We start from the raw sequence: 26,379 nt of genomic DNA, 5'->3' as shown, positions 1-26,379 counted from the left end.
GACAGTCTACAAATTAGTGAATCTGTCAAGTTTATCAAGCGTGCCAGTAAACAAGGTCAATATACAACAGAGAAAAGATCCTATCTCAAAGTTCAAAAAAATTATAAGGGCTGAGGATGTAGCACAGTCTGAAGGCCTTGGGTTCAACCCTTGTACCACCCACACATGCACACACAGGCACAATACAAAAAACAGTAAGTGCTGCCAAGAATGCAGGGGAAAAGGAACCATTCTACACTGTTGACTCTGGTAGGAGTGTAAATTAGTACAACCACTATGTAAATCAATATCGAGTTTCCTTAAAAAACTAAAAATAAAGCTACCATTTGACCCAGTTATACCAACCACTCCTGTATATACCTGAAGGAATTAAAGTCAGTGTAATGTAACTTTACACAGAGATATCAGCATACCTATGTTTATCACTGCACAATTCTCAATAAGATATAGATCCAATCTGTTGATCGGTGCCCATCAACAGATGAATGGATAAAAAATATGATATAATATATAATTTAGCATTACAGAGCTGTAAAAAAGAAAAGTATTTATCATTTGCAGGAAAATAGGAAAAATTGGAGATCACGTTGAGCAAAATAAGTCAGACTCAGAAGACAAAGATCACATGTTCTCCTTAACATACAGAATCTAAAAAAAGATGACATGAAAGTTGAAGAGAGAATTTTAGACAAGAGAAATAGAATAAGAGGGATGGGTAAGTAAAAGGAGGGTAATGGGGATGGATATGATCGAAATATGTTATATGTATATATGAAAGTGTCAAAATGAAATCCAATATTTTGTAAAATTAATTAGCACTAATAAAAATACAAGAAAAACTTTTTCTTCCATATGCAAAAAAGAAATTTAAAAAATACGTATAGATATAACTCAGTGGTGTCACACCTGCCTTGCAAGGTCCTGAGTTCGATCCCCTGTACCAAAAAAAAAATAGATATAGAGTATATAATTTTATCAACAAGCTAAGACAGGAATTATAATAAAAAAGAATGGAGATTGTTGTGAAATAAGCCAGATGCCAAAAAACAGATACTGTGTGATTCCACCTACATGAGGTACCTAGAATAGTCAAACTCACAGGACAAAGAGAACAGAGATGGTCACCAGGGGCTTAGAGAAGGGAGAATGGAAAGTTGTTTAGTGGGTATAAAATTTCAGCTTTGGGGCTGGGGATTTAGCTCACTGGTGCCACTGCCTGCCTCGCACGTGCAAGGTCCTGAGTTCAATTCCAGTACCAAAAAAAATCAGCTTTGGAAGATGAAGTTCTGCAAATAAGTTTTATGTCCATGTGAATCTACTTAACACTCTTAGTTATACACGTAAAATGGTTAAGATGGAAAATTTTATGTCAGATATACCGTACCACAATTTTAAAATATTTTATAAAATAATATGCAGAATAATCCATAAGGTAATAGAAATATATCAATACAGGAGTCCTCAACCCCAGACCATAGACCAGCATAAGTCTGTGGCCTGTTAATACTAGGCTGTACAGCAAGAGATGAGTAGAGGTAAGTAAGGAAAGCTTTACCTCTGTATTCATTGCTCTCATCACCAGCAACATTATATTCTCATAAGAGCACAAACTGTGAGCTGTGCATGTGAGAGATCTAGGTTGTGAACTCCTTATGAGAATCTAAACCCAGATGATACAAGGTAGAACAGAGGCTGTGATGATGGGGAGTAGCTTAAAATACAGATTAACATTAGCAGAGAGACTTCACTGCACAGAGACCATAATAATCAAGTGCTTTCAGGCTCACATCTAAACCCTATCAGTGAGTGGCAAGTGACAATTAAAATGCATCTGGTGGCAGGCTTTATAGTGGCAAGTGGGTGGATGCACTTCAATTGTACAGCTGCATCCAATGCCAGGCATTAAGCCAGAATAAAACACTTATTTAGCCCAGGCATAGTCTGCTCATTATTTTATTTACCATCCATGTCTCTTTCCATGCCCTTGTCTCATGCTTTCAGTAAGCCAACAAGTTAACCCTCACTAAAGTGAGTAAAAAGCAAGCCCAGCTCCTCCCAGGAGGACTCAGTGACAGTAGCCAAGGGTAAGCAGCAGCAGCTGACAGGTTCAGCAGCAACAGCAACACCACCAGCAGGGGACAGTGACAGTGAAATAGCACTGCAAGGAGCTTGGGAAGCAGCCGATGCTGAAGGAGTAAATCTGGAGCAGCTGGGTCAGCTGTATGCCTGTGAGGAAGAAGAAATGGCAGATACAGAAATTGACACTGATGATCTTCTAGATACAGACAGTGAGAAAAAGAGTTTTAAAATTACCAGAAGCTCATGTAGACAACTCCAAACAACAAAGGAATTTATCAAAGAGCTGCTCATCCACATAAGAGGCAACTGAGCCCTCCGCAAAAGAGCAGAGAGTGAACTCTCTCTGAGATGAAGTCAGGTCCTGCGATTTAGACTTCATGAAGACTTCTATTAAACAATAGTTGTCCTTATGAAAAGCTTTTGTGGGGGGGATTCTGTTAGACATTTATTCAAGACTTTCTTTTTGTTGTTTTTAAAGGGTTTTGTTGGTGTAACTTTTTAATAGCAAAGATCACGACTCTCACTGCAGCCCAAATAAGGATGATTAAAGCAGGTGGACATCCAAGGATAGGCCAGGCCAGGCTGTTTTCTGCAATAACTCACATGTTTAGGACATCACTATACAGGGAAGATAGTTTTCTTACAACCAGCTCAGTAATATTTTTTCTTAATTTGTGCGTTTGACTCAGATGTCGAACTTCTCATACTTGGCCAGGTGTGGTGGTGCATGCCTGGAAAGGAGGCTGAGGCAGAAGAATCACTGCTTGAGGCCAATGTGGGCCACATAGTGAGTTCAAGGCTAGCCTGAACTACATAGTGAAACCCTGTCGAAAAAGACCAAAAATAAAACAAACAAACAAACAACTCATACTTGCATATAGCTACACTTCATATTGATGTAATAAACTTGTGGTCATCCTTTCATGGGAGGTCACAGCACATGAGTTTTTCAAGAGGCCACACTAAGCTTTCTTCAGGTGAATGCTGTTGACCTTCAACATTTACTTTCTGCACCAAAGTGAAAGAATCCAGTGTATTCATCCATTACTTTAATGAGCTACACTACAAAAATGTTGAGTTTGTCAAGGACTTCATTCATGGACTTTGTATTGTTTCATTGGTTGGGATGCTTTGAGAGGTCATGTATTTTTGTGGTTGTTTAAAGTTTTATGAACACTTACATGAAAAGTAATCTTGACCCACCAGGGGCCATCATGAGGCTGCTGCTGCAAGAGATCCCCAGACCCCTGAGTTTCTGCACCCCTGCCCATGGGTTGGGGCCTGACTCCTGGCCACACTGGGCAGGTCAGCATGGCAGAGGACTGGAGTTCAATGACATCTACTAGGAGGTGAAAGGCTCCATGAATAATGGTCACCTAAGGCTGAGCCACCAGGGCATCATCTTAAAAAACAGCAAGACAGGCAAAGTGGACAGTGTCCAGGCCGGGGAGCTGACCAAGGACATCTGGCAACAGGTAGCTCTGGGCCATGGACTGAAACTGCTCACGAAGAACGGCCATGTCTACAAGTATGACAGGTTCTGGGAATCGGATTTGAGAAACTGATTTCTTCAAAACCCACCATCTGGAGCTCATGGAGAGGGACCTGTGTGTGAAGAGTTGGAACTGGGGGACAGTGAAGTTTGGGAGGGCAGCTGCTCTCCTTCAACATTGGTGACCAGCCCATCTTCGAGATCCCCCTCAGCAATGTGTCCCAGTGCACTACAGGCAAGAATGAGGTGATGCTGGAATTCCACCAGAATGACGACACAGAGGTCTCCCTCATGCAGCACTTCTACATGCCTCCCACCCACCCAGGAGGACAGCATAGGACCTGTTGAGGCCTTCACCCAGAATGTGCTGTCGAAGGCGGACATCATCCAGGCCGCTGGTGACACCATCTGCGTCTTCTTGGAGCTGCAGTGCCTGACCCTGAGTGGCTGCTAAGACATCCGCATCTACCCCACCTTCCTGCACCTGCACGGCAAGACCTTCGACTACAAGATCTCCTACACCATGGTGCTGTGCCTCTTCTTGCTGCCCCAGAAGGACCAGTGCCAGATGTTCTTTTGATCAGCCTGGACCTTCCAATCAAGCAGGGCCAGACCCGGTACCACTTCCTCATCCTCCTCTTCTCCAAGGATGAGGACATCTCCTTGCCCCTCAACATGAATGATGAGGAGGTGGAGAAGCACTTTGAGAGGTGGCTCACCAAGAACATGTCCAGCTCGCTCTATGAGATGGTCAGCCGGGTCACAAAAGCCCTTGTGAACCACAAGATCATGGTTCCCGGCAACTCCCAAAGGCACTCGGGAGCCCAGTGCGTCACCTGCTCCTACGAGGCCAGCTCAAGGCTGCTGAACCCCATGGAGTGGGGCTTCATCTATGTGCATAAGCCACCGGTGCACCTCTGCTTCATTGAGATCACCTTTGTCAACTTCGCCTGCGGCACCACCACCACCCACTCCTTTGACTTCGAGATCAACACCAAGCAGGGCACACAGTACACCTTCGGCAGCATCGAGAGGGAGGAGTACTGAAGGCTGTTCAATTTGGTCAACGCGAAGAAGCTCAACCTCAAGAACCACAGCCTGAAAGAGGGCATGAAGCCAAGCTATGATGAGTACACCAACTCCAATGAGAACCAGCACGATGCCTACCTGGAGTGCTTAAAGTAGGAGGGCAAGATCCGGGAGGAGAACACCAACAACCGCAGCAACAATTCGGGCAAGGAGATGGACGAGTCCTTCAACCCTGGGGAGAAGGAGGAGGACATGGGTGAGGAGTTCGACAACAACGCCTTGGGCAGCTCCTCCAGCAACGAGGGTGACTTTTGGTGGAGTTCTTGGGGTCTTCTATATAGAGTATCATGTCATCTGCAAATAATGACAATTTGACTTCTTCATTACCTATCTTTATTCCTTTTATTTCTTTCTCTTGTCTAATTGCACTGGCTAATGTTTCCAGAACTATACTGAATAAGAGTGGTGATAGTGGACATCCTTGTCTTGTTCCTGATTTGAGTGTGAAGGATTTCAGTTTTTGACCATTTAGTATGATACTGGCTGTTGGTTTTTCATAGATGGCTTCTATCAGTTTGACCATCTATTCCAATTCTTTGTAGGGTTTTTATAATAAATGCATGTTGGATTTTGTCAATGCTTTTTCTGCATCTATGGAGATAATCATATGGTTTTTGTCCTTGGCTCTATTGATATAGTGTATTACATTGATTGATTTGTGTATGTTGAACCATCCCTGCATCACTGGGATGAATCCCACTTGATCAGGGTGTATGATCTTCTTGATGATCTTCTGCATTCTGTTTGCCATTATCTTATTAAGGATTTTTGCATCTATGTTCATTAGTGAGATTGGCCTATAGTTCTCCTTTTGGGTTGGGTCTTTCTCTGCTTTGGGGATCAAGGTGATGCTTGTTTTCAGGAGTGAATTTGGGAGCATTGCTTCCCTTTCAATTTCATTGAAGAGTTTAAACAGTAGTGGCAGCAGTTCCTCTCTAAATGTCTTGTAGAATTCAGCAGTGAAGCCATCAGGGCCTGGGCTTTTCTTAGTTGATAAGTTTTTAATTACATTTTCAATTTCATTGCTTGATATTGGGTTGTTTAGAATTTTAGGTCTTTTTCATTCAACTTTGGTAATTCATATGTATCTAGGAATCTGTCCATTTCTTCTGTGTTGTCCATCTTATTGGCGTATAGGTTCTGGAAGTAGGTATTGATGATCCTCTGGATTTCTGCTGGGTCTGTTGTAATTTCACCCTTTTCATTCCTCATTGCATGGATTTGGGCCTTCTCTTTCCTTTTTCTGACAAGTTTGGCTAAGGGTTTGTCAATTTTGTTGATTCTTTTGAAGAACCAACTCTTGGCTTCATTGATTTTTTTGTATCATTCTCTTAGTCTCCATTGCATTGATTTCTCCTCTGATCTTTAAAATTTCCTCCCTTGTATGAGCTCTGGGGTTGTCCTGTTCTTTTTCTAGAAGCTTGAGGTTCAGCATCATGTTGTTTCATTGGGATTGTTCTGTTTTCCTAATATGCGTATTCACTGCTATGAATTTTCCTCATAAGACTGCTTTCATTGTGTCCCATAGATTCTGATATGTTGTATTGTCATTGTCATTTAATGGAAGGAACTGTCTGATTTCTTCTTTAATTTCCTCTGTGACCCATTGGTTATTCAGAAGTGTGTTGTTCAATTTCCACGTGCTTATGAAATTTTTTGAGTTTCTTTTGCTATGGATCTCCAATTTCATCACACTATGGTCTGATAATATACAGGGGATAACTTCAATTCCTTTGCACTTACTTAAACATGTTCTATGTGTGAGTATGTGGTATATTTTGGAGAATGACCCATGTGCAGCTGAGAAGAATGTGTATTCTGATTTTGTGGGGTGGAAGACTCTGTAAACATCTCTTAAGTTCATTTGTTCAAGAGTTCTATTGAGTTCTAGTATTTCATTACTTATTTTTAGTCTAGTTGATCTATCTATTTGTGACAGTGGGGTGTTGAGGTCTCCCACTACAACTGTATTAGTGCATATATGACTTTTCATGTCCGTTAGTATTTGTTTTATATAGTTGGGTGCACTAGTGTTTGGTGCATAGATATTTATGATTGTCATCTCTTCCTCTTGGATTCCTCCCTTTACAAGGATGTAGTGTCCTTCTTTGTATCTCTTAATCAGTGTTAGTTTGAAATCTACTTGATCTGCCAAGAGGATAGCTACTCCTGCTTTTTTTCGCATTCCTGTTGCATGGAGTATTCTTTTCCACCCTTTAACTTTCAGTCTATGAGTTTCCTTTTGAATGAAGTGTGTTTCTTGTATGCAGCATATTGTTGGATTTTGCTTCTTGACCCATTCTGCCAGTCTATTTCTTTTGATTGGTGAATTGAGACCATTAACATGGATGGTTATAACTGAAACGTATTGACTTGTCATTGCCATGACTTTTTCTTTTTGTTGGGTTCTCCCCCTTTACATCTAATTTCTTGTCATGCCAGATGGGTTCATTCTGCTTTGCTTCCTGGGGTTGTGATCCTTAATGTCTGTTCCTAGGATATTGTGTAAAATTCTTTGGAGTGCTGGTTTGGTATTCATGAAGTTCCTAATGTGCTCTTTGTCATGAAAGTATCTTCTTTCTCCATCTATTTTGAAAGCTAGTTTTGCAGGGTACATCAATCTGGGTTGGAGGCTGTTTTCTTTTAGGGCTTGGGATATGTCACTCCAAGCTCTTCTTGCCTTGATGGTTTGTGTTGAGAAGTCTGCTGTGATTCTGATGGGCTTTCCTTTGTATGTGATTTGTTTCTTTTCTCTGACTGCTTGGAGAACTTTGTTCTTCTGTTGTGTTTCTGGAATCTTAACAATTATATGCCTATGTGTAGATTGTTTTTGATCAAGGCTATTTGGAGTCCTATATGCCTCACTTACCTGTATGTGATGTTCTTTTCCCCTGCTTGGGAAGTTTCCTGCCATTATTTCTGGGAAGAGTTTTTTTATGTCATCTCCACTCTCTCCTGTTTCTTCATTGAGCCCAATCAGTCTTATGTTATTCTTCTTTGCATCATCTAGCAGCTGCTGGATTGATTTCTCATATTTCCTTATAATTTTGAAGCAATTTTTCCTTTCCTGGTCACTAATTGCAATCTTATCTTCTATATCTGAAATTCTGTCCTCACATTGGCTCATTCTGCTGTGTAGACTTTCAGTGGAGTTTTTCATGTCTTGGAAATCTATTTGCATATGCTTTATGGATTCCATTTGTTTCTTATGTTGGGATTCCATCATGTTCCTCGGCTCCTCTCTAGATTTATTAATCATGTCTTGCACTAGGGGCACAATTTCTCCTGTTATCTGAGAAATTATTTCTGATTTCATTTTTTCCAGATTCCCTTTTGTTGCCAGTTCAGTGGGTCCAGGTGTTTGAGTATCAGAGTGTTCCATCTGATTTCCCTTTGGGGTTGCTGTAGGTGATCTGGAAGTCTGGTTTTGAGACTTCTTTACGTGTTTTCTCATTTCGATTTGCGGGGGGGGGGCGGCTGTTGGCTCCTGCACGGATTACCTCCTCTGAGCTGGGAGAGGTGGGACAGGGGCCGGGAGCAGCAGTAGGGATGGTAGCCCAAAAGCCCTTTCCTGTGGGCTGGGAGCAGCTGGAGGGATGGTGGCCAGGAAGCCCCTTCCTCTGGACCAGGAGCAGTGGGACGGTGGCTCAGAAACCCTTACTTCTGGGCCAGGAGCAGCAGAACTCGGTACCATGGTCTGGTGGTCTGGTGTCCTCTGTGTCTTTGTAATGTGGAACCAGGTGGCTGTACAGAGGAGCCAGGTGGGGGTGGGTGTCCAGTGGATTGTTGCTTGGGCGAGGCCTGATTCGGCATGTTCCACAAGACTCAGGACCTTGGTAGGGTGTCATGACTGGATGTCTTTCTGGTTTCACGAAGCAAGTCAAAGAGTTTCTGAATGGGAATTTACACACTTTATCATCTGTAGAGAAATGCTGGCAATCTGAAAAATGTCATCTGAACTTAGCATTTTGCAGGAAATGTTTCCTCTGTTTTTGAACTCAATCTCATTTTTTCATTTTTTTTTCTTTCTATTAGATCTTTTTTTCTCTTAATTTTTTCTATTTTTTATTCCCCATATTATGTCTTTTTTTCTCTTTTTCTTTTATTTTCTATGTCTCATGGGGGTTTTGTTACTTTTATCTCACCCTATAACTATCCTTCTACTCCAAAATAGGAATCTTTGTCTAACTTTTCTCTCCTTATCATCTTCTATTGTTTAATTTTTCAAATTTTTCTTTTTGCATTTCACCATTCCCATCTCCCTATGTCTTTAATAGTATAATTAAGCTTTGTTAATCTTTAGATAGTTAATTAATTCTATGTTACTACTGTTGAATTCTTTACTATCATCAGTGGAAATGTGTTTAATGCATTTAGTAGATATTTACTATATGTCAGTATTTGGTTTGTCTTAGGGTATACACTATAATTGTAGATTTCTAAGGTTAAGGCTGTGGCATATTATTTGTTCTTATGGTATGTCAATATCTAGTTTGTCTGGGATAATATTACTACTATTGCTGATTTAATTGATATTACCACCATTGTGTAGTTGTTGCTGTTAATAGGTTTTTTCTATATGCCAATATGCAGATTACCTTTGTGACATTAACAATACTGAGGTTCACTCCCACAGAACTGTGTGGTAAGAGAATTACACTGCACTCTTCCATATTAACAGAGGTGATCAGATCTTGGGATAGAGGCAAAGGACTATATAGCCACTCCCTGAATGCATCACAGAAAAGCAGATTAAGTAATGAGATTCCCATACTAGCAACAAAATCTTTCTACTATAAGCAGCCACGTACCTAAGCACAAAACAAAAACCAACAGAAACATGAGAAGACAAAGCAACAAAATCCCTCTCAAAACTCTCAACTCCTGTACATGATCCATGGGTCAATAAGGGGGTGGAAAGCAAAAGCCATATGGATAAAATATTCCAAAGGATAACATAGGAGATTAAACAACAGACCAATGAGGTGCTCAGCTGGCTCTTAGAAAATATAACTAATCAAGGCTGGGGATTTAGCTCAGTGGTTCCGGTGCCTGCCTTGCAAGCGCAAGGTCCTGAGTTCGATCCCTGGTACCAAAAAAAGTAAATTTAAAAAGTGCACATTAGAAAATATAACTAAGCAGATAATGGAAGTAAAACAACAAACAGAGAGACACTAATAAAGCTAGCTGTAATAAAAGTACAGAAGACATTAATAAAAAGCTAGCTGAACTACATAAAAAAATACAAAACTTGAATAACCAGTATAGCAAAGTACTAGAATGCATGAAAAGATTCCTAACATAAATCCACATTTAAAATTATATTGAAAATCTGGACAGCAAAAATGACCAACAAGAGGACAGAATATTGGAATTAAAAGATAAGGATGCTTTCAAAGACCAATTAGAGATACTTTAAGAACAACAGGAGAACATGAAAAGTGGATTCAACAGCTGCTAGATGACACAAAGACGGCTAATCTAAGATTAACTAGAATAAGTGAAAAATCGAAAAACAGCACAAAGGGCATAAAAGACCTTGCTTACAGAAAACTCTCCAAATACTGAGGTAATATTAAGCATACAAATAAATGAAGCATAATACTTCCAAATAGCCATGATCAAAAGAGAACCTCTTACATTATATTGTAGTCCAAATACCATAAGTCTAACACAGGGACAGAATCTCAAAAGCTATTAAAGTAATGAATCACTTATAAAGATGAACCCATTAGAATTACAACAAACTTCTCAACACAAACCTTAAAGGCCAGGAGAGCTTGAGGTAAAATGCTTCAAGGCCTGAAAGATAACAACTTTGAATACAGACTTCTATATCCTGCAAAACATTCTTTCAAAATTGATGGAGAAATAAGGTATTTCCAATAATAGAGAGGACTTCAAGAAATGGATGACCACCAAAGCAGTACTACAAAAAATTCTCAGACATCCTAGAAAGTGCCAAAAATCTAATAGAATGAAAATACCAAACAGGGTGAGCAGATAAGCAGAAAGGGGCAGAGAAAAAAATCAGCAACAGGAATATAATGCAATGAGAGGAGTAAATCAATATCTTTCAATAACTCTCCATGTGAATGGGCTCAATTCCCCAATCAAAAGATATAGATTCACAGAATGGATCAAGCAATGAAACCCAACAATATTCAGTATACAGAACCACATTTAATCCAAAAGAAATGAAAAGATTAAAGTCAAAGGATGGAAAACAATATTTCATGCAACTAGAACCTGGAAAAGAACAAGATTGCCTATTAAATTTTCAGACAAAGTGAATTTCAGGCAAAAACTGATCAGGAGAGGCAAAAGTCACTACACATTGGTTTAGGAACAATTCAACAGGAAGAAATAACAAATATATATAAATATATATATACATATATATACATACATATATACATATATACATATATATACATAAACATATATATACATATATATACACATATATATATGTGTGTATATATATACACCAAACATCAGTGTTCAAACTTCATAAAAGCAATACTACTGGACATAAAAAATTTGAAAAATAACACAATTATAATGGGGTACTTCAATACCCCACTGTCACAAGTAGATGAACTTGACAAAATAATCAGAAAAGAAATATGGAGTTGAACCAAATTTTCAAACAAATGTATGTAATAAATATCTACACAGTGCCCCACCAAACAACAACAGAATAGATGGTCATATTAGCAGCACATGGGACTTTCTCCAAAATAGAGGACATACTAGACCATAAAGCATGCTTAAGTAAGTGCAAAATAATTGAAATAATCGCATGCTTATTATTAGGTCATAGTGTAATAGGATTAGAAATCAATGGCAAAAAACCCACAGAAATTATGCAAACACATGGAAATTAAATGACACTCTCTTGAATAATCAATAGGTCACAGAAAAAAATCAAGAAAGAAATTAGTTCCTAAAATCAAATGATAATACCAGTACAACATACCAGAACCTATGGGATACAATGAAAGCAGTCCTAAGAGGTATTATAGCTATGAATACCCACATCAGAAGAACAGAGCAAGCACAAATAAATAACCTAATGATTCACCTCAAGGTCCTAGAAAAACAAAAACAATCCAAGTCCAACTCTAGTACAAAGAAGGAAATTGTAAGTATCAAAGTAAAATTTAGACTAAAAAATTTACAAAGAATCAATGAATTGAAGAACTGGTTCTTTGAAAGAATAAACAAAATAGATAAACTCTTTGCCAATATTAGCAAAATAAGGAAAGAAAAAACCCAAACCAATGCAATTAGAAGTGAAAAAGGAAAACTTACAATGGACATTAAAATACAGAGGATTGGGGCCGGGGATTTAGCTCAGTGGTTTTGCCACCTGCTGCACAAGCACAAGGACCCAAGTTTGATCCCTGGTACCAAAAAAAAAAAAAAAAAAATACAGAGGATTATTAGCAACTACTCTGAAAAATTTGTACTCCAATAAATTGGAAAGTACAGAATAAATGGATAGATTGCTAGATGCATACACATTACCAAAACTGAACTAAGAATATTTTAAAACCTTCAATAAGCCAATAACATACAGTCTGAATATTAACTGGGTTTGGTACCTCAGGACTACAGTCCTAATACCTGGGAGACTGAGGCAGGAGAATCATGAGTTCAAGGTGATAATGGGCTACACAGTGAGTTCAAGGCTAGCCTAGACTATACAGTGAGACTCTGTCTCAAAAATAAAAAAACAAACAAATAAAAAAGAGCTGGGGGTATAGCTCAGAGGTAGAGCATTTACTTAGCATATGCAAGGCCCTGGGTTCAATACTCAGCACTGCAAAAATAAATAAATAGCACATAAATAAAAATCCAATCATGAACTTTTTATAAGATAGAATTAAAGGGCCAGGGATTTAGCTCAGCAGCTTAGCGCCTGCCTGGCAAGCACAAGGTCCTGACTTTGATCCCTGGTACCAAAAAAGAAAAAAGAATTAAAACACAAGAACATAGAAATATTGAAAGTTAAAGAACAGAAATACATATACTGAGGCCTCAGCCAGAAGCCCGCTCAGACCCGCCAGGACAGAAATGCAGTGTGGAGATCCAGAAAGCCATCATTCTGAGCCCAGGAATTGGAGCAATGGTGAACAGCAAAGGAGTCTTTTGGAGGCTTTTTGAGAATTGAAGCCCACTGAGAAAGCAAAGAGTCACCTCACTAAAGGTTTGGCAGACTACAGCAGTTGGTGAGTTGTTGGGGTCAACACCTCCTATCAGAACCAGAGTTGTTGTGGGGGAAGGGTGGCTCAGACCTACAGTAGAACTATGCAAATTTCAAACTCAAAGGAGGTTAGGGAGGTGAATTCCAGCCTCGCAGCCAAAAACCAGCCTGAACTTCAGTGGACTACAGCTAGTTCACTGAGATCAGTAGACCCAGATCTATATGCTACCCATATTGTCCACTGAGGCAAGAGAGACATGCCTTGAAGGGGACATTTTTTCTTCTTTTCTTTTCTCCTTCTTCATTTCTTGCTTTACTTGTTCCTGTTTCTTCTTGATTGTTCTTATTTTTGTAGGAGTGAGAATACAGTTTCTGGTTTTTCCATTGCTATCAGTTTGTTCTGTTCTTGTTTTTGTTCCATCCGTCTCTCTTTTCCTTCTGTCCTCACCAGTTTTCAAAAGTTCACATGATCTTCCTGTGTCCTCTAACCTTACTTCTAATCTTTCTCTCTCCTGCTATTCCTCTACCCCCACCAACTCCTTCTAAATCTCCCCAGAGGGGAAATTTGCTATATTGAAGGACATATTTACTGCAAATATATTTCTGGTTGGTTCTAGATTTTGATATATAATCACAAGTCTGGTTTAAGTGGTCAAAGGTGGTTGATTAATAGTTACCACAGTTTGTCATTTTCTAAGCTGTATTTGATGCTACTGTTGATGCTGATTGTTTCACTTTGGCCATAGTAACATGACTGTTCTAGTCAGTTATCCTTCCTGGTATACCAAGACTGAGATTACCAAAGGGCCATTACAGACTCAAAACCCAGAGACCAACTAAACCTGGAAGGCAATCCAAGAAGCAGCCATTCTCTAAGGGTTCTAAATACTAGCAATAAAGATACTCACAATAAGCAGCAACCCAGGAATTAAACCAAAAGCATCAACAATAATTTTAAAAAACAGAAATGAGAAGACACCTAAACAACACTTAAAACCAGACTTTCAGATCACCCAAGGCAACTCCAAGGGGCAACCAGATGGAACAATCTGATACTCAACCACCTGGATTCCCTGAACTGGTAATGAAAGAGGATCTAGAAAAAATAAAACCAGAAATTATTTCTCAGATAACAACAGAGATTGTGCCCATAGTGAAAGGCATGATTACTAACACTAGAGCAGACACAGATAAAATAAAAACTAGAGGAGCTGAGGAACATGATGCTATCTCAGCACAGGAAACAAATGGAATCCATAAAACAGATCCAAACAGATATCCAGGAGATTAAAAACTCCATTGAAAGTTTATGCAGCAGAATGAGCCAATGTGAGGACGGAATATCAGATATAGAACACTGGACTGTGATTAGTAATCAGAAAAAGAAAGATTTCTTAAAAATAGCAAGAAATCACAAGAAATAAATCCAGCACATGCTAGGTGATGCAAAGAAGAATAATATAACACTGATTGGAGTCAATGGAGAAACAAACAGGAGAGAGTGCAAATGACATTTAATAAAACTATTCATAGTAGTAATGGCAGAAAACCTCCCAAGCAGGGGAAAAGAATTTGACATACAGATAAGTGAGACATATAGGTCTCCAACTAGCTGTGATAAAAAAAATCTACACCCAAGCATATAATAGTCAAGATTCCAGAAAACAAACTGAAGAACAAAATTCGACAAGCAGTTAGAGAAAAGAAACAAATCATATACAAAGGAAAGCCCATCAGAATCACAGCAAACTTCTCAACACAAACCCTCAAGTCAAGAAGAGCCTGGAGTGAAGTACTTCAAGCCCTGAAAGAACACAACCTCCAAGCCAGACTGATGTACCCTGCAAAACTATCTTTCAAAATCAATGGAGAAATAAGATACTTTCACAGCAAAAAAAAAAACATCTGAGGAACTTCATGAATACCAAACTAGCACTCCAAAAATTGTTAAACAATATCCTAGGAAAAGACAATGAAGGTTCCAACCCCACAAAGCCCAACAGATGAATCCATCAGGCAAGACAAGAAATTAAATGCAAAAGGGGGGGAATCCAACAACAGGAAAACATCATAATAAGGATAAGTCAATACATATCAGTTATAACCATCAATGTTAGTGGTTTCAATTCACCAATCAAAAAAATAGACTGGCAGAATGGGTAAAGAAGCAAGATCCAACAATATGGTGCATTCAAGAAACACACTTTAATTCAAAAGGAAACTCATAGACTGAAAGTTAAAAGGTAGAAAACAATATTCCATGTGACAGGAACCCAAAAAAAGCAGGAGTAGCTATCCTTTTTGCAGATCAAATGGATTTCAAACCAAGACTAATCAAGAGAGACAAAGAAGGTCCTTACATCCTTGTAAAGGGAACAGTCCAAGAGGAAGAGTGACAATCATAAATATATATGCACCAAATATTAGTGCATCCAACTATATAAAACAAATATTAACAGACATGAAAAATCAAATACAAACTAATACAATAGTAGTGGGGGACCTTAATACCCCACTGTCACAAATACATAGATCAACTAGACAAAAAATAAACAACAAAATGCTAAAACTCAACCAAACTATTGAACAAATGAACTTAACCGATGTTTACAGAGTGTTCCACTCCACAAAATCAGAATACACATTTTCAGCTGCACAGAGTTTGTTCTACAAAATAGACCACATACTTGTTCATAGAACATGTTTAAGTAAATGCAAAGAAATTGAAGTTAGCCCCTGGATATTATCAGATCATAGTGCGATAAAATTGGAGATCAATAGCAAAATAAACCACAAGAGCTTTATAAACACATGGAAATTAACAACACACTCCTGAATAACCAATGAGTCACAGAGGAAATTAAAGAAGAAATTAGACAGTTTCTATAATCAAACAACAATGCCAATAGAACCTATTGGAATTTATGGGACACAATGAAAGCAGTCATATGAGGGAAATACATAGCAATGAATACCTATATTAGAAAAATAGAGCAAGCTCAAATAAACAACCTAATGCTGAACCTCAAGCTTCTAGATAAAGAAAAGCAAGGCAAACCCAAAATTCATACAAGGAAACTATAAATATCAGAACAGAAATCAATGCAATGAAGACAAAGACAATGATACAAAAAAATCAGTGAAACAAAGAATTGGATCTTAGAAACAAGAAACAAAATTGACAAACCCTTAGCCAAATTTATAAAAAAAAAAAAAAAAAGGAAAGAAAAGGGCCAGGGATTTAGCTCAGTGGTGCCATGTCTACCTTGCAAGCTCCTAAATTTGATCTCTGGAAGAGAGAGAGAGAGAGGAGAGAGAGGAGAGAGAGAGAGAGAGAGAGAGAGAGAGAGAGAGAGAGAGAGAGAGAGAGAGAGAGAGAGAGAGAGAGAAAGGAAGGAAAGGAGAGAGAGAGAAAAAGAAAGAAAGAAAGAAAGAAAGAAAGAAAGAAAGAAAGAAAGAAAGAAATGAAGGAAGGCAGGAAGGAGAGAGTGAGAGGCCAAATCCATGCAATTAGGAATGAAAAGGGTGAAATTACAACAGACCCAGCAGAAATCCAGAGAATCATCAATACCTACTTTGAGAACCTATACACCAATAAGATGGAAAACACAGAAGAAAGAGACAAATTTCTACATACATATGAATTACTGAATTACCAAAGTTGAATAAAGAAGACCTAAAAATTCTAAACAACACAATATCAATCAATGAAATTGAAAATGTAATTATAAACTTAACAACAAAGAAAAGCCCGGGTCCTGATGGCTTCACTGCTGAATTCTTCAAAACATTTAGAGAAGAACTATTGCCACTACTGTTTAAACTCTTCAGTGAAATTGAAAAGGAAACAATATTCCCAGATTCATTCCTGGAAGCAAGCATCACCTTGATCCCAAAAGCAGAGAAAGACCCAACCAAAAAACAAAACTGTAGGCCAATCTCCCTAATGAACATAGAGGCAAAAATCTTCAATAAGATATTGGCAAACAGAATGCAGAAGATCATACATCCTGACCAAATGGGATTTATCCCAAGGATGCAGGAATGGTTCAAAGTATGCAAATCAATAAATGTAATACACTATATCGATAGAGCCGAGGACAAAAACCATATGATCATCTCAATAGATGCAGAAAAAGCATTCAACAAAATCCATCATTCATGATAAAAACCCTACAGAAAATTGGAATAGGTGGTCTTTATCTCAACTTGATAAAAGCCATCTATGAAAAATCAACAGCTAACATCATACTAAATGGTCAAAAGCTGAAATCCTTTACCCTAATATCAGGAACAAGACAAGGTTGTCGACTATCACCACTCCTGTTGAATATAGTTCTGGTAACATTGCCCACAGCAATTAGACAAGAGAGGGAAGTGAGAGGAGTGAAGACAGGAAAGGAAGAAGTTAAATTATCATTATTTGCAGACGACATTATACTCTATATAGAAGACCCCAAGAACTCCACCAAAAGTCTTCTAGGCTCAATAACCAAATTTAGTAGCATAGCTGGATACAAGGTCAACACACAAAAATCAATAGCCTTCCGTACACAAACGACAGACTCACTGAGAGAGGAACTGGAGAAACAAATCCTTTCACAATAGCATAGAAAATAATGAAATACCTAGGAATCTATCTAATGAAAGTAATAAAAGACCTCTATACTGAAAATTAGAGCACTCTGAAAAGGGAGACCGAAGAGGATATAAGAAAATGGAAAGATATCCAATATAGTGAAAATGGCCATACTTCCAAAACTGCTATATAGATTCAATGCAATACCAATTGAAATCTCAGCAGCATACTTCACAGACCTTGAGAAAAAAATCCAAAAATTCATTTGGAAGAAGAAGAGACCCAGAATAGCAAAAGCAATTCTAGGAAACAAAGACAAGGTAGGTGGTATCACACTCCCCAACTTGAAACTATACTACAAAGCTACTGTGATAAAGACAGCATGGTACTGGCAAAGAAACAGACCCAAGGATCCGTGGAACAGATTAGAAGATGCAGAAACAACTCCAGACACACTTAGCCACGTCATCTTTGACAAAGGAGCCAAACACCCTCACTGGAGGAAAGATAGCTTCATTAATAAATGGTGCTAGAAAAATTTTGGGGTTCAACTTGCCAAAGATTAAAACTAGACATATCTCTCACCATGCACTAAACTAAAATCAAAATGGATCAAAGATCTAAATATTAAAACAGAAACACTAAACCAGCTGGAAGGGAGGTTAGGTAGAACTCTTGAATACATTTGTGTAGGAAAGATTTCATGAACAAAACCTCAGTTGCACATGAACTAGCACAAAGAATCAACAACTGGGATCTCATCTTATTAAAAAGCTTTTGCACAGCAAGAGAAACCACCAAAAGTGTGAAGAGAATGTGGGAAAAATTATTACCAGCTGTTCCTCAGACAAAGGTCTACTATCTGGAATATATAAAGAACTTTTTAAAAATCAGACCTCTCTTGGGCCTGGGATTTAGCTCAGTGGTTCTACCATCTGAATGTCAAGCACAAGGTCCCAAGTTCAATCCCCAGTACCAAAAAAACCCCCAAAAACAAAAACAGACCTCTCAAGTTTAAAGACCCAATCCAAAAGTGGGCGTCTGAAATGAACAGACATTTCTGAGACAAAGAAGTAGAAATAGCAAATAAACATATGAAAAAACATTCGATGTCACTGGTCATTCCAGAGATGTACATGAAAACAATCCTGAGATTCCACCTCACTCTAAGGGGAATGGCTGTTATCAAGAAATCAACCAATGGCAAATGCTGACAGGGTTGTGGGGGAAAAGGAACCCTTCTCCACTGTTGGTAGGAGTGTAGACTGGTGCAACCACTGTGGAAATCAGTATGAAGCTACCTTAAACAACTAGGATGGGAAGTCCCATTTGACCCAGGTATTCCTCTGCTGGGTATCTTCCCAAAAGAATTTAAAGAATCATACCACAGCAATATATGCACATCCATGTTTATAGTGACACAGTTTGTAATAGCTAAAACTTGGAAACAGCTCAATTGTTCATCAACTGGTAATTTGATAAAGATGTGGTTTTTTTATAAAATGAAGTACTACTCAGCCATAAAGAATGAGAAACTAGAGACATTTATAAGTAAATGGATCCACATTGTGGCCCTACTCTTGAGTGAAATAAACAGGACACACGTGTAAACACTGAATAGTTGCTCTGGTGTGACAAACTGAAAATGTAAATGATGATCAAAATGTATAATAGATAATGTGAAATAGGAAGAAAAGGTCCAAAGGGGAAAGGGAAAGGGAAGTGGGAGGGGTAGGGGAAAAGAAAGAAGGGGAAGGAAAAAATATGAAAAAGGGAAAAATGGAAACAAAGTAAATAGGGAGGGTTGGAGGGGTTGAAGGAAGGGCAGGGGAATTGGGAAAAAAATAAGAACCAAGATATATCATGTAAAGGTACAAATTCCCAATAATGAATGTCATCATATTATATACCTAAAATGTACCAATAAACTTGATGAATTTAAAAAAAGAAATACATATACTCTCATAAACTAAATTTCTGTACTTGTGAGGATAGTTTCTCAGTTCTCCCATACTCAAAATATTCCTCAGACATTTTTGGATGTAGTAGACTTAGGGACTATGACCATTTCTGGTTTCACTCATTAAATTTTGAGAATTGAACAGGGTGACTGACACTATACTGTATTTCCTTAGCAGTATTTACTAAATGGATAAATGAATGAGATTGCCTCATTTCTGAAGTATAAATAAGTGAAGTCCTATGATCCCCTTTGACTATAATTTTGCCATTTCTTACTCAACTTCTGTATTTCCCAACTTGATTTTGAAGTGTGAGAAATACTGCATGCTTCCTGCATCAAGTCCAGAACTGCTTCCCTGGCCCACACAGGCACAGCTGGATGTGTTGCTCACAGGTTTGCAGAGTCAGAGACTTCTGAAACTTGTGAGTCCTCTAGATCTTTAAATTTCATCCTCTCCAAAACACCAGATATGTGTCACCTCTCTGCCAAGTCTGCATAATGTTTCCTCCATAGTCTCTCCTAACTTTATTTCCCCATCTCCACTGCTAATCTCTTGTCCTCTGACATCCAGACCATAACATACCCTCCAGCCCTTGTCTACTTCTAATTGGTTCTGTAAACAGTCCAAAATTCATATATGAGCAGGTTGCCTCTTGGCTACAAAAAAACTGGGAGTCTCCCAATTCCCTACAAAATCACATGACCTCCCCAACCAATATTTAAGGCCCTCCTCAGTGTGGCCCTCAGTCAGCCTATTCACTCAACAAGAGAGAAAGTAGCTCCTTGTTCTGTGATCACTTTGAGATTCAATCCAGGCCTGCAGCTCCCCTAGACCCACATTACACCCACACCAGTGCTGGTCCCTGGGGACCAGGCAGGAGTGTTTGGGTGACATAACTCCCCATACCTGAGAAACTCTCAGAGGAGCAAATGACACTTGCTGCTCAAAGCACATAAATGTTGGAGGCAGCGTCATTTTAGGCACAGCTTTGTGCATGTAAACAGGATCTTTTTCTTCCATCTTCAAGGAAAAAAAAACTACCAATGCACCGTCAAAGAATAGAATCATCTACTTCACATGGATCCTGAAAATCCATGGAAAACTGCACAGAAGAGAATGGAAGAAACAAGGGGAAACTACTTCTAGAGGCAAAATAGTTTTTAAAACATCTCTCCAGCAAGGGAAGTTAATGGATGAGCAGTCCAACTAAAGGCTCAGGACCCCTGCAGGCAGCACTGAGTTGTGAGCTCAGTCATTAATGGGAGTTAGGAGTCACATCTACTCCATGCTAACACTGCAGGAGCCCAGGCAAGTCATAGAACCTCTCCGAGTCTGCACCACAGATAAATTGAACACTATTGGAAAGGCAGGAGGGTGAGGAATGATAACATGAACAGGTGTTTTAAACTGTGACCAGGCTGCAGCATCTGAGCTCAGGAGAGGAGATTTAGTACCTTTTGAGTTGCCCACAGGCAACTGTTCCTAGCAGGGAACTGCTCACAAATGGGCCAAATTGGACCTAGAATCTTGTCCTCAGCTTTGGTGATTCAGAAACATTTCACTTAACAAAATAATCTTTAACAAACCTGCAATCAAGGGCAGCCTCTCTCCAGCATCAGGAGACCAAGGAAACCAAATTAATTACAAGAGGTTCATTCACTGGGGATGGAAACTCAGCCAAAATGGATATCAGATGGTCATGGACACTTTTATTTTAACCAAAATTTTACAGAGCTTGAAATTTCTGATGCAGTTAAGAAATGGTCTGTCTGGAAACCAGGGAGGGATACTCCAGATACAGTATCTCATACCTTTGGTGGCCCCTGGACAAACCCTGAAAGTGTTATTCTCCAATCTTCCCTTGCCTACCCTCCCAACAGATTTCTACCCTTCTGCCTGTGTCCATCATCAGTATGTCATGGTTGTCAAGGTTACAGCTTATTTTACTTGGTTTTTGGTTTTCTTCCTAATCTTCCTAATTCAGGAAAACCCTAATCTAATCAAGTACTTGTTTACAACCTTTCTCTGTGTTGAACTTCTCACATGTTACGGAAATTCTTATTATCAAGAATGTCACTTCCTTGTCTGATGGACAAATTCAGAGTGTAACTGTCTCACTTTGTACCTTAATAACATTTCCAAGTAGTTCAGAAACCTGGAAAATGGAGTTTAATTAGCTTTGCACTCAACAAAGTACACAAGTCTTCCTGGCTCACTAAGGCATCATTTTTTCTTAATGGTTTAATGGGCCCTGGACAAACAGTAGGTGAGCCCCTGATTTAAATGGAAAAGTATGAGTTCATATAAAACAGCCCTGCAGAGCTAATAAGGCAAGGTGAGAAGCTGCTGTAAAGTTGCTACTTCCATAGGAACCTAACGGGAGATGAAGGAACCCTGCAGACTTTCTACGGGAAAAAGCTTAAAGAAAGATTTCATTTATTACAGAAAGAAATGTTCTGTAGAAAGAAAGAATTGGCATAAATAACCCATGAAAAATACAGTGGGGAGGCAGTATGTAGTCACCTAAAAAGTGTCATGCAGCTGGGTATGGTGGTACATGCCTGTAATCCAGGCAGTCTGGGAGGCTGAAGCAAGAAGATCACAAACTTGAGCCCACGCTGGGCAATTCAGTGACTAGTAAGACCCTGTGTCAAAAGAAAATTTTTTTTAAAGGGCTGGGGATATAGTTCAGTTCAACAACAACAACAACAAAAAAGTGTCATGTGACATAATGAGGATGATGTTAGTTTAGGAATGTAGTAGGGTCAGGAGAAGGAACCCAGTGAGGCAAAGCCTTGGACCCAGGGTCAGGAGCCTACCTGTGACCTTGGGGGAAGCCATTCTGGGCTGGGTTTCCACATCTGTGCAATGCTGTAATTGTAGCAACCAGTACTCATTGAGAGCTTCCTCCATGTGCTTGCTCCCTGGTAGCTCCCAAAGGAGCAGGCTATTTTACATAAAATCACAGGCCACAGACTGCATATTGCTTATTTTGTTTGTGATACCTGAGTGGTTCTTGCAGAATCTCAGTTTGTGGCCCTTCCCCTGGATGGTCTCAGTGACTCCTCCTCTACCCCTAAGGGTTGACGTTCTTTGCTCTGTGTCACCTTGCCCAAAGTGGCCAGGCCATTCCTCAATATTCAGATCTCAGTCCAAGGATGAAAGACCTTGGACCTCTCCAGCCAAGGATTTCAAGAAAGCAAGAGGCCTGGGGGATGGTAAAGGGATTTTCTGTGCCCTGTGAAATAGAGTTGCAAGAGACACTGCCCTCTGCAGCCTACTCTCCCCTGTCAGGTACTTCAGTCTCATTTGAATAGGGAAAGGGGATAATGGACAGAATGGACAAGAAACTTTTGAAACCCCCAGGGCAAATGAAGAACCTATCCTAGAAGTAAGACCAGTGTGACCCTAAGGCCTCTGTTTCCTCATCTATAAGTTAATATTAATAGACCCCACCTCATAGCACACATCCTCATAGGGATGTGTGAAAGACAGAGTAAGAATCTTTTTGGGTTGCTTATGAGAGTCAGGTGTCTGGTTCCAGTCCTTCTGCCATCTTGGCAATCCCATGGTTTCAAGAAAGATCTGTCTCTTTTTGAAAAAACAAAACCCACAAAACCTTGCTCTTCTTAAGCTAACATTTATTGGGTTTCACCCACCAAAAATTAGAAACTAAAGTTACTTAGAGATAAACTTATACCTTACAAATCCTCAGTTCTGCGTGCTTCCTCAAACTTCTATCTCTAAATGGACCTCTGGTGAAGATAATGATCTGTTCATTGATTTGTTCCCAGCAGAACAGGGTAAAGTGAAGTCCTGCTGATCACATTTCTGATTCTTCTTAGTCCCACTTCTTTGAGAAACCTTCCACACCAGTCATCCTGTCCCAGCTCTCCTCCTCCTCCCCCTACCCCCAGGTCATCTCTCCAACTACCAGAACCAAAGAGGAATCCTGGAGTGGTCTTTTCCATGACCAGCAGCTCCTCTTCACCAAGAGCCCTCTTAGACTGCATGACCACAAGTTGGGGCTACTCATTCTTCAACTAAGAACTCACCAAGGTGCAAGTGCCCTATTTACCCAGAGACAGGCATGTTCAAAGCTGCCAGAGCTAGCTGCCTCTTTCTAGCTCTTCAACATTGCTTTTAATCAAATGAGTTCTTCCTATTTTCCCATAATTGCTATTTTTAGTTTAAATAGAAAAGAGCTGGTTTCTGTTGCTTGCAAGAACTCCAAATTGGAAACCTCAGTGGTGAAAGTAAGGGGATAGATTATGGAAAGGGGGTATTTATATTGGGTTATAAAAGAAGGCTTTTCTAAGGAGATGAAATTTGTGCCAAGCTTTCAGTAAAGTATAGGAACAAGGTAGGCAAAGTCTGGAGGAAGGAACATTCAAAGAAGGTTATGGCAAAGACGAAGACCTTCAGTTGGAAATATAGTCATGAAGTAGCAAGAAGACCAGTGTGACTCAAGTCAGGGAGTTAACAAAGGTGGGAGAAGATAAGGCACAGAGTTAGGCAAAGGCTGGATCGTGTAGTCTCTCGGCCACAATGAACAATTTGGGGGTTTTTTGGTTTTTTTTTTTGGGGGGGTACCGGGGATCGAACTCCGGTCCTTGGCCTTGCGCAGCAGGTGGCGAAACCACTGAGCTAAATTCCCAGCCCAACAATGAACAATTTGGGTCATGATGTGGTGTGAGCCACTGGAGGGCTTGAATAGAAGTATATTGAGTAGAAGTATATTCTGGCTTTTTAAAAATATCTTTCTGGCTAGCTGTCTTAAGCATTGACTATTGGAGACAAGAGTAGAAATGGAAAGACACTATTGCAGGAATTCAGGCAAGAGGTGACCATGTCTTACCTGACTTGTGGCATAGAAAATAGGAGCAAACAAATTTGTGATATGATTTTAAGGTAAGGCTGTCTTAAAGAATTTTCTGATCTCAACCTGATTAAGGCTATCTATGAAAAACCAACAGCCAATATCATACTAAATGGTCAAAAACTGAAAACTTTCATGCTAAAATCAGGAACAAGACAAGGATGCCCACTATCACCACTCCTGTTCAATATAGTTCTGGAAACATTAGCCACAGCAATTACAAAAGAGAAAGAAATAAAAGGAATAAAAATAGGAAAGAAAGAAGTTAAACAGTCATTATTTGCTGACGATATGATACTTTACATAGAAGACCCAAAAAACTCTGCCAAAAGACTTCTAGACTTAACTGACAGATTCAGTAGAGTAGCTGGATACAAGGTCAACACTCAAAAAACAATAGCCTTCTTGTACACAAATAACAGACTCACTGAGAGAGAAATTAGGGAAACAATTCCTTTTACAATAGCATCCAAACAAATGAAATATCTAGGAATCAATCTAACAAAGGAAGCAAAAGACCTCTACTCTGAAAGCTACAGTACTCTGAAAAAAGAGATTGAAGAGGATATAAGGAAATGGAAAGACATCCCTTGCTCCTGGGTAGGAAGAACCAATATAGTGAAAATGGCCATACTTCCAAAACTCCCATACAGATTCAGTGCAATCCCAATTGAAATCCCAATGGTATATTTCACAGAACTAGAGAAAACAATCTAAAAATTCATTTGGAACCAGAAGAGACCTAGAATAACACAAGCAATTCTAAGCAACAGAGACATGGCTGGGGGTATCACAATACCCAACTTGAAACTATACTACAAAGCTACTGTGATAAAAACAGCATGGTACTGGTGAAAGAACAGACCTGAGGATCAGTGGACTAGATTAGAAGATACAGAAGCAACTCCAGACATACTCAGCCACCTCATCTTTGACAAAGGAGCCAACCACCCTCATTGGAGGAAAGATAGCCTCTTTAATAAATGGTGTTGGAAAAACTGGATTTCAACCTACCAAAGATTAAAACTAGACTCATACCTATCACCATGCACTAAACTAAGATCTAAGTGGATTTAAGGTCTAAATATTAAAACAGAAACACTAAACTTGCTGGAAGATAAGTTAGGTAGAACTCTTGAAGATATTGGCATAGGAAAAGACTTCATGTACAAAACATCAATAGCACAGGAACTAGCAGAAAGAATCAACAACTGGGATCTCATCTTATTAAAAAGCTTCTGCACTGCAAAAGAAGCCACCAACAGAGCTAATAGATAACCTACAATATGGGAAAAAAATTTTAGCAGCTGTACCTCAGACAAAGGACTACTATCTAGAATATATAAAGAATTGAGAAAAATCAGACCCCCCAAATTCAAAGACCCAATTCAAAAATGGGCATCTGAAATGAACAGACATTTCTCAGACAAAGAAGTAAAAGCAGCAAACAAATATATGAAAAAACATTCAACATCACTGGTCATTCAAGAGATTCGATGAAAACAACATTGAGATTCCACCTAACCCCAGAAAGAATGGCTGCTATCAAGAAATCAACCAATAACAAATGCTGGTGGGGGTGTGGGGAGAAATTGCTGGTGGGAGTGTAGACTGGTGCAACCACTGTGCAAATCAGTATGGAGACACCTCAAACAACTAGGACTGGAAGTCCCATTTGACCCAGCTATTCCCCTGCTGGGTATTTTCCCAAAAGAATTAAAAGAATCATACCACAGCGATATATGTGCACCCATGTTCATAGCGGCACAGTTTGTAATAGCTAAAGCTTGGAAGCAGCCCAAGTTTATAAAATGGAGTACTACTCAGCCATAAAGAATGAAAAACTAGAGTCATTTATAGCTAAATGGATGCATATAGAGGCCATACTCTTAAGTGAAATAAGTAGGACACACATGTGTAAATACCGAATAGTTTCACTAGTGTGAGAAACTGATAATGTAAACAAGGGTTAAAATAATTAAAATGAATAATTGATAATTTGAAATAGGAGAAAAGATCCACAGACAAAGGGGTGAAGAGAGGGGAAGGGGAAAGGAAAGGAGGGAAAGGAAAAACTATGAGAAA

At 39.2% G+C, this 26,379-nt stretch overlaps 1 pseudogene; it reads left to right on the top strand.

Moving 5' to 3' along the window:
- Positions 1-3,293: 3,293 nt before the first annotated feature.
- On the top strand, positions 3,294-4,975 carry LOC101723388 (FACT complex subunit SSRP1 pseudogene; annotated as a pseudogene).
- The last annotated feature ends 21,404 nt before the right edge of the window (positions 4,976-26,379 follow it).

Source organism: Heterocephalus glaber, unplaced genomic scaffold (genome assembly GCF_053883595.1).
Source record: "Heterocephalus glaber isolate CG9 unplaced genomic scaffold, H.glaber_assembly_v1.0 deba00000122, whole genome shotgun sequence".
Lineage (NCBI taxonomy): Eukaryota > Metazoa > Chordata > Mammalia > Rodentia > Bathyergidae > Heterocephalus > Heterocephalus glaber.
The sequence above is the reverse complement of the archived record's forward strand: the minus strand, read 5'-3'. Positions and strand labels throughout refer to the sequence as shown.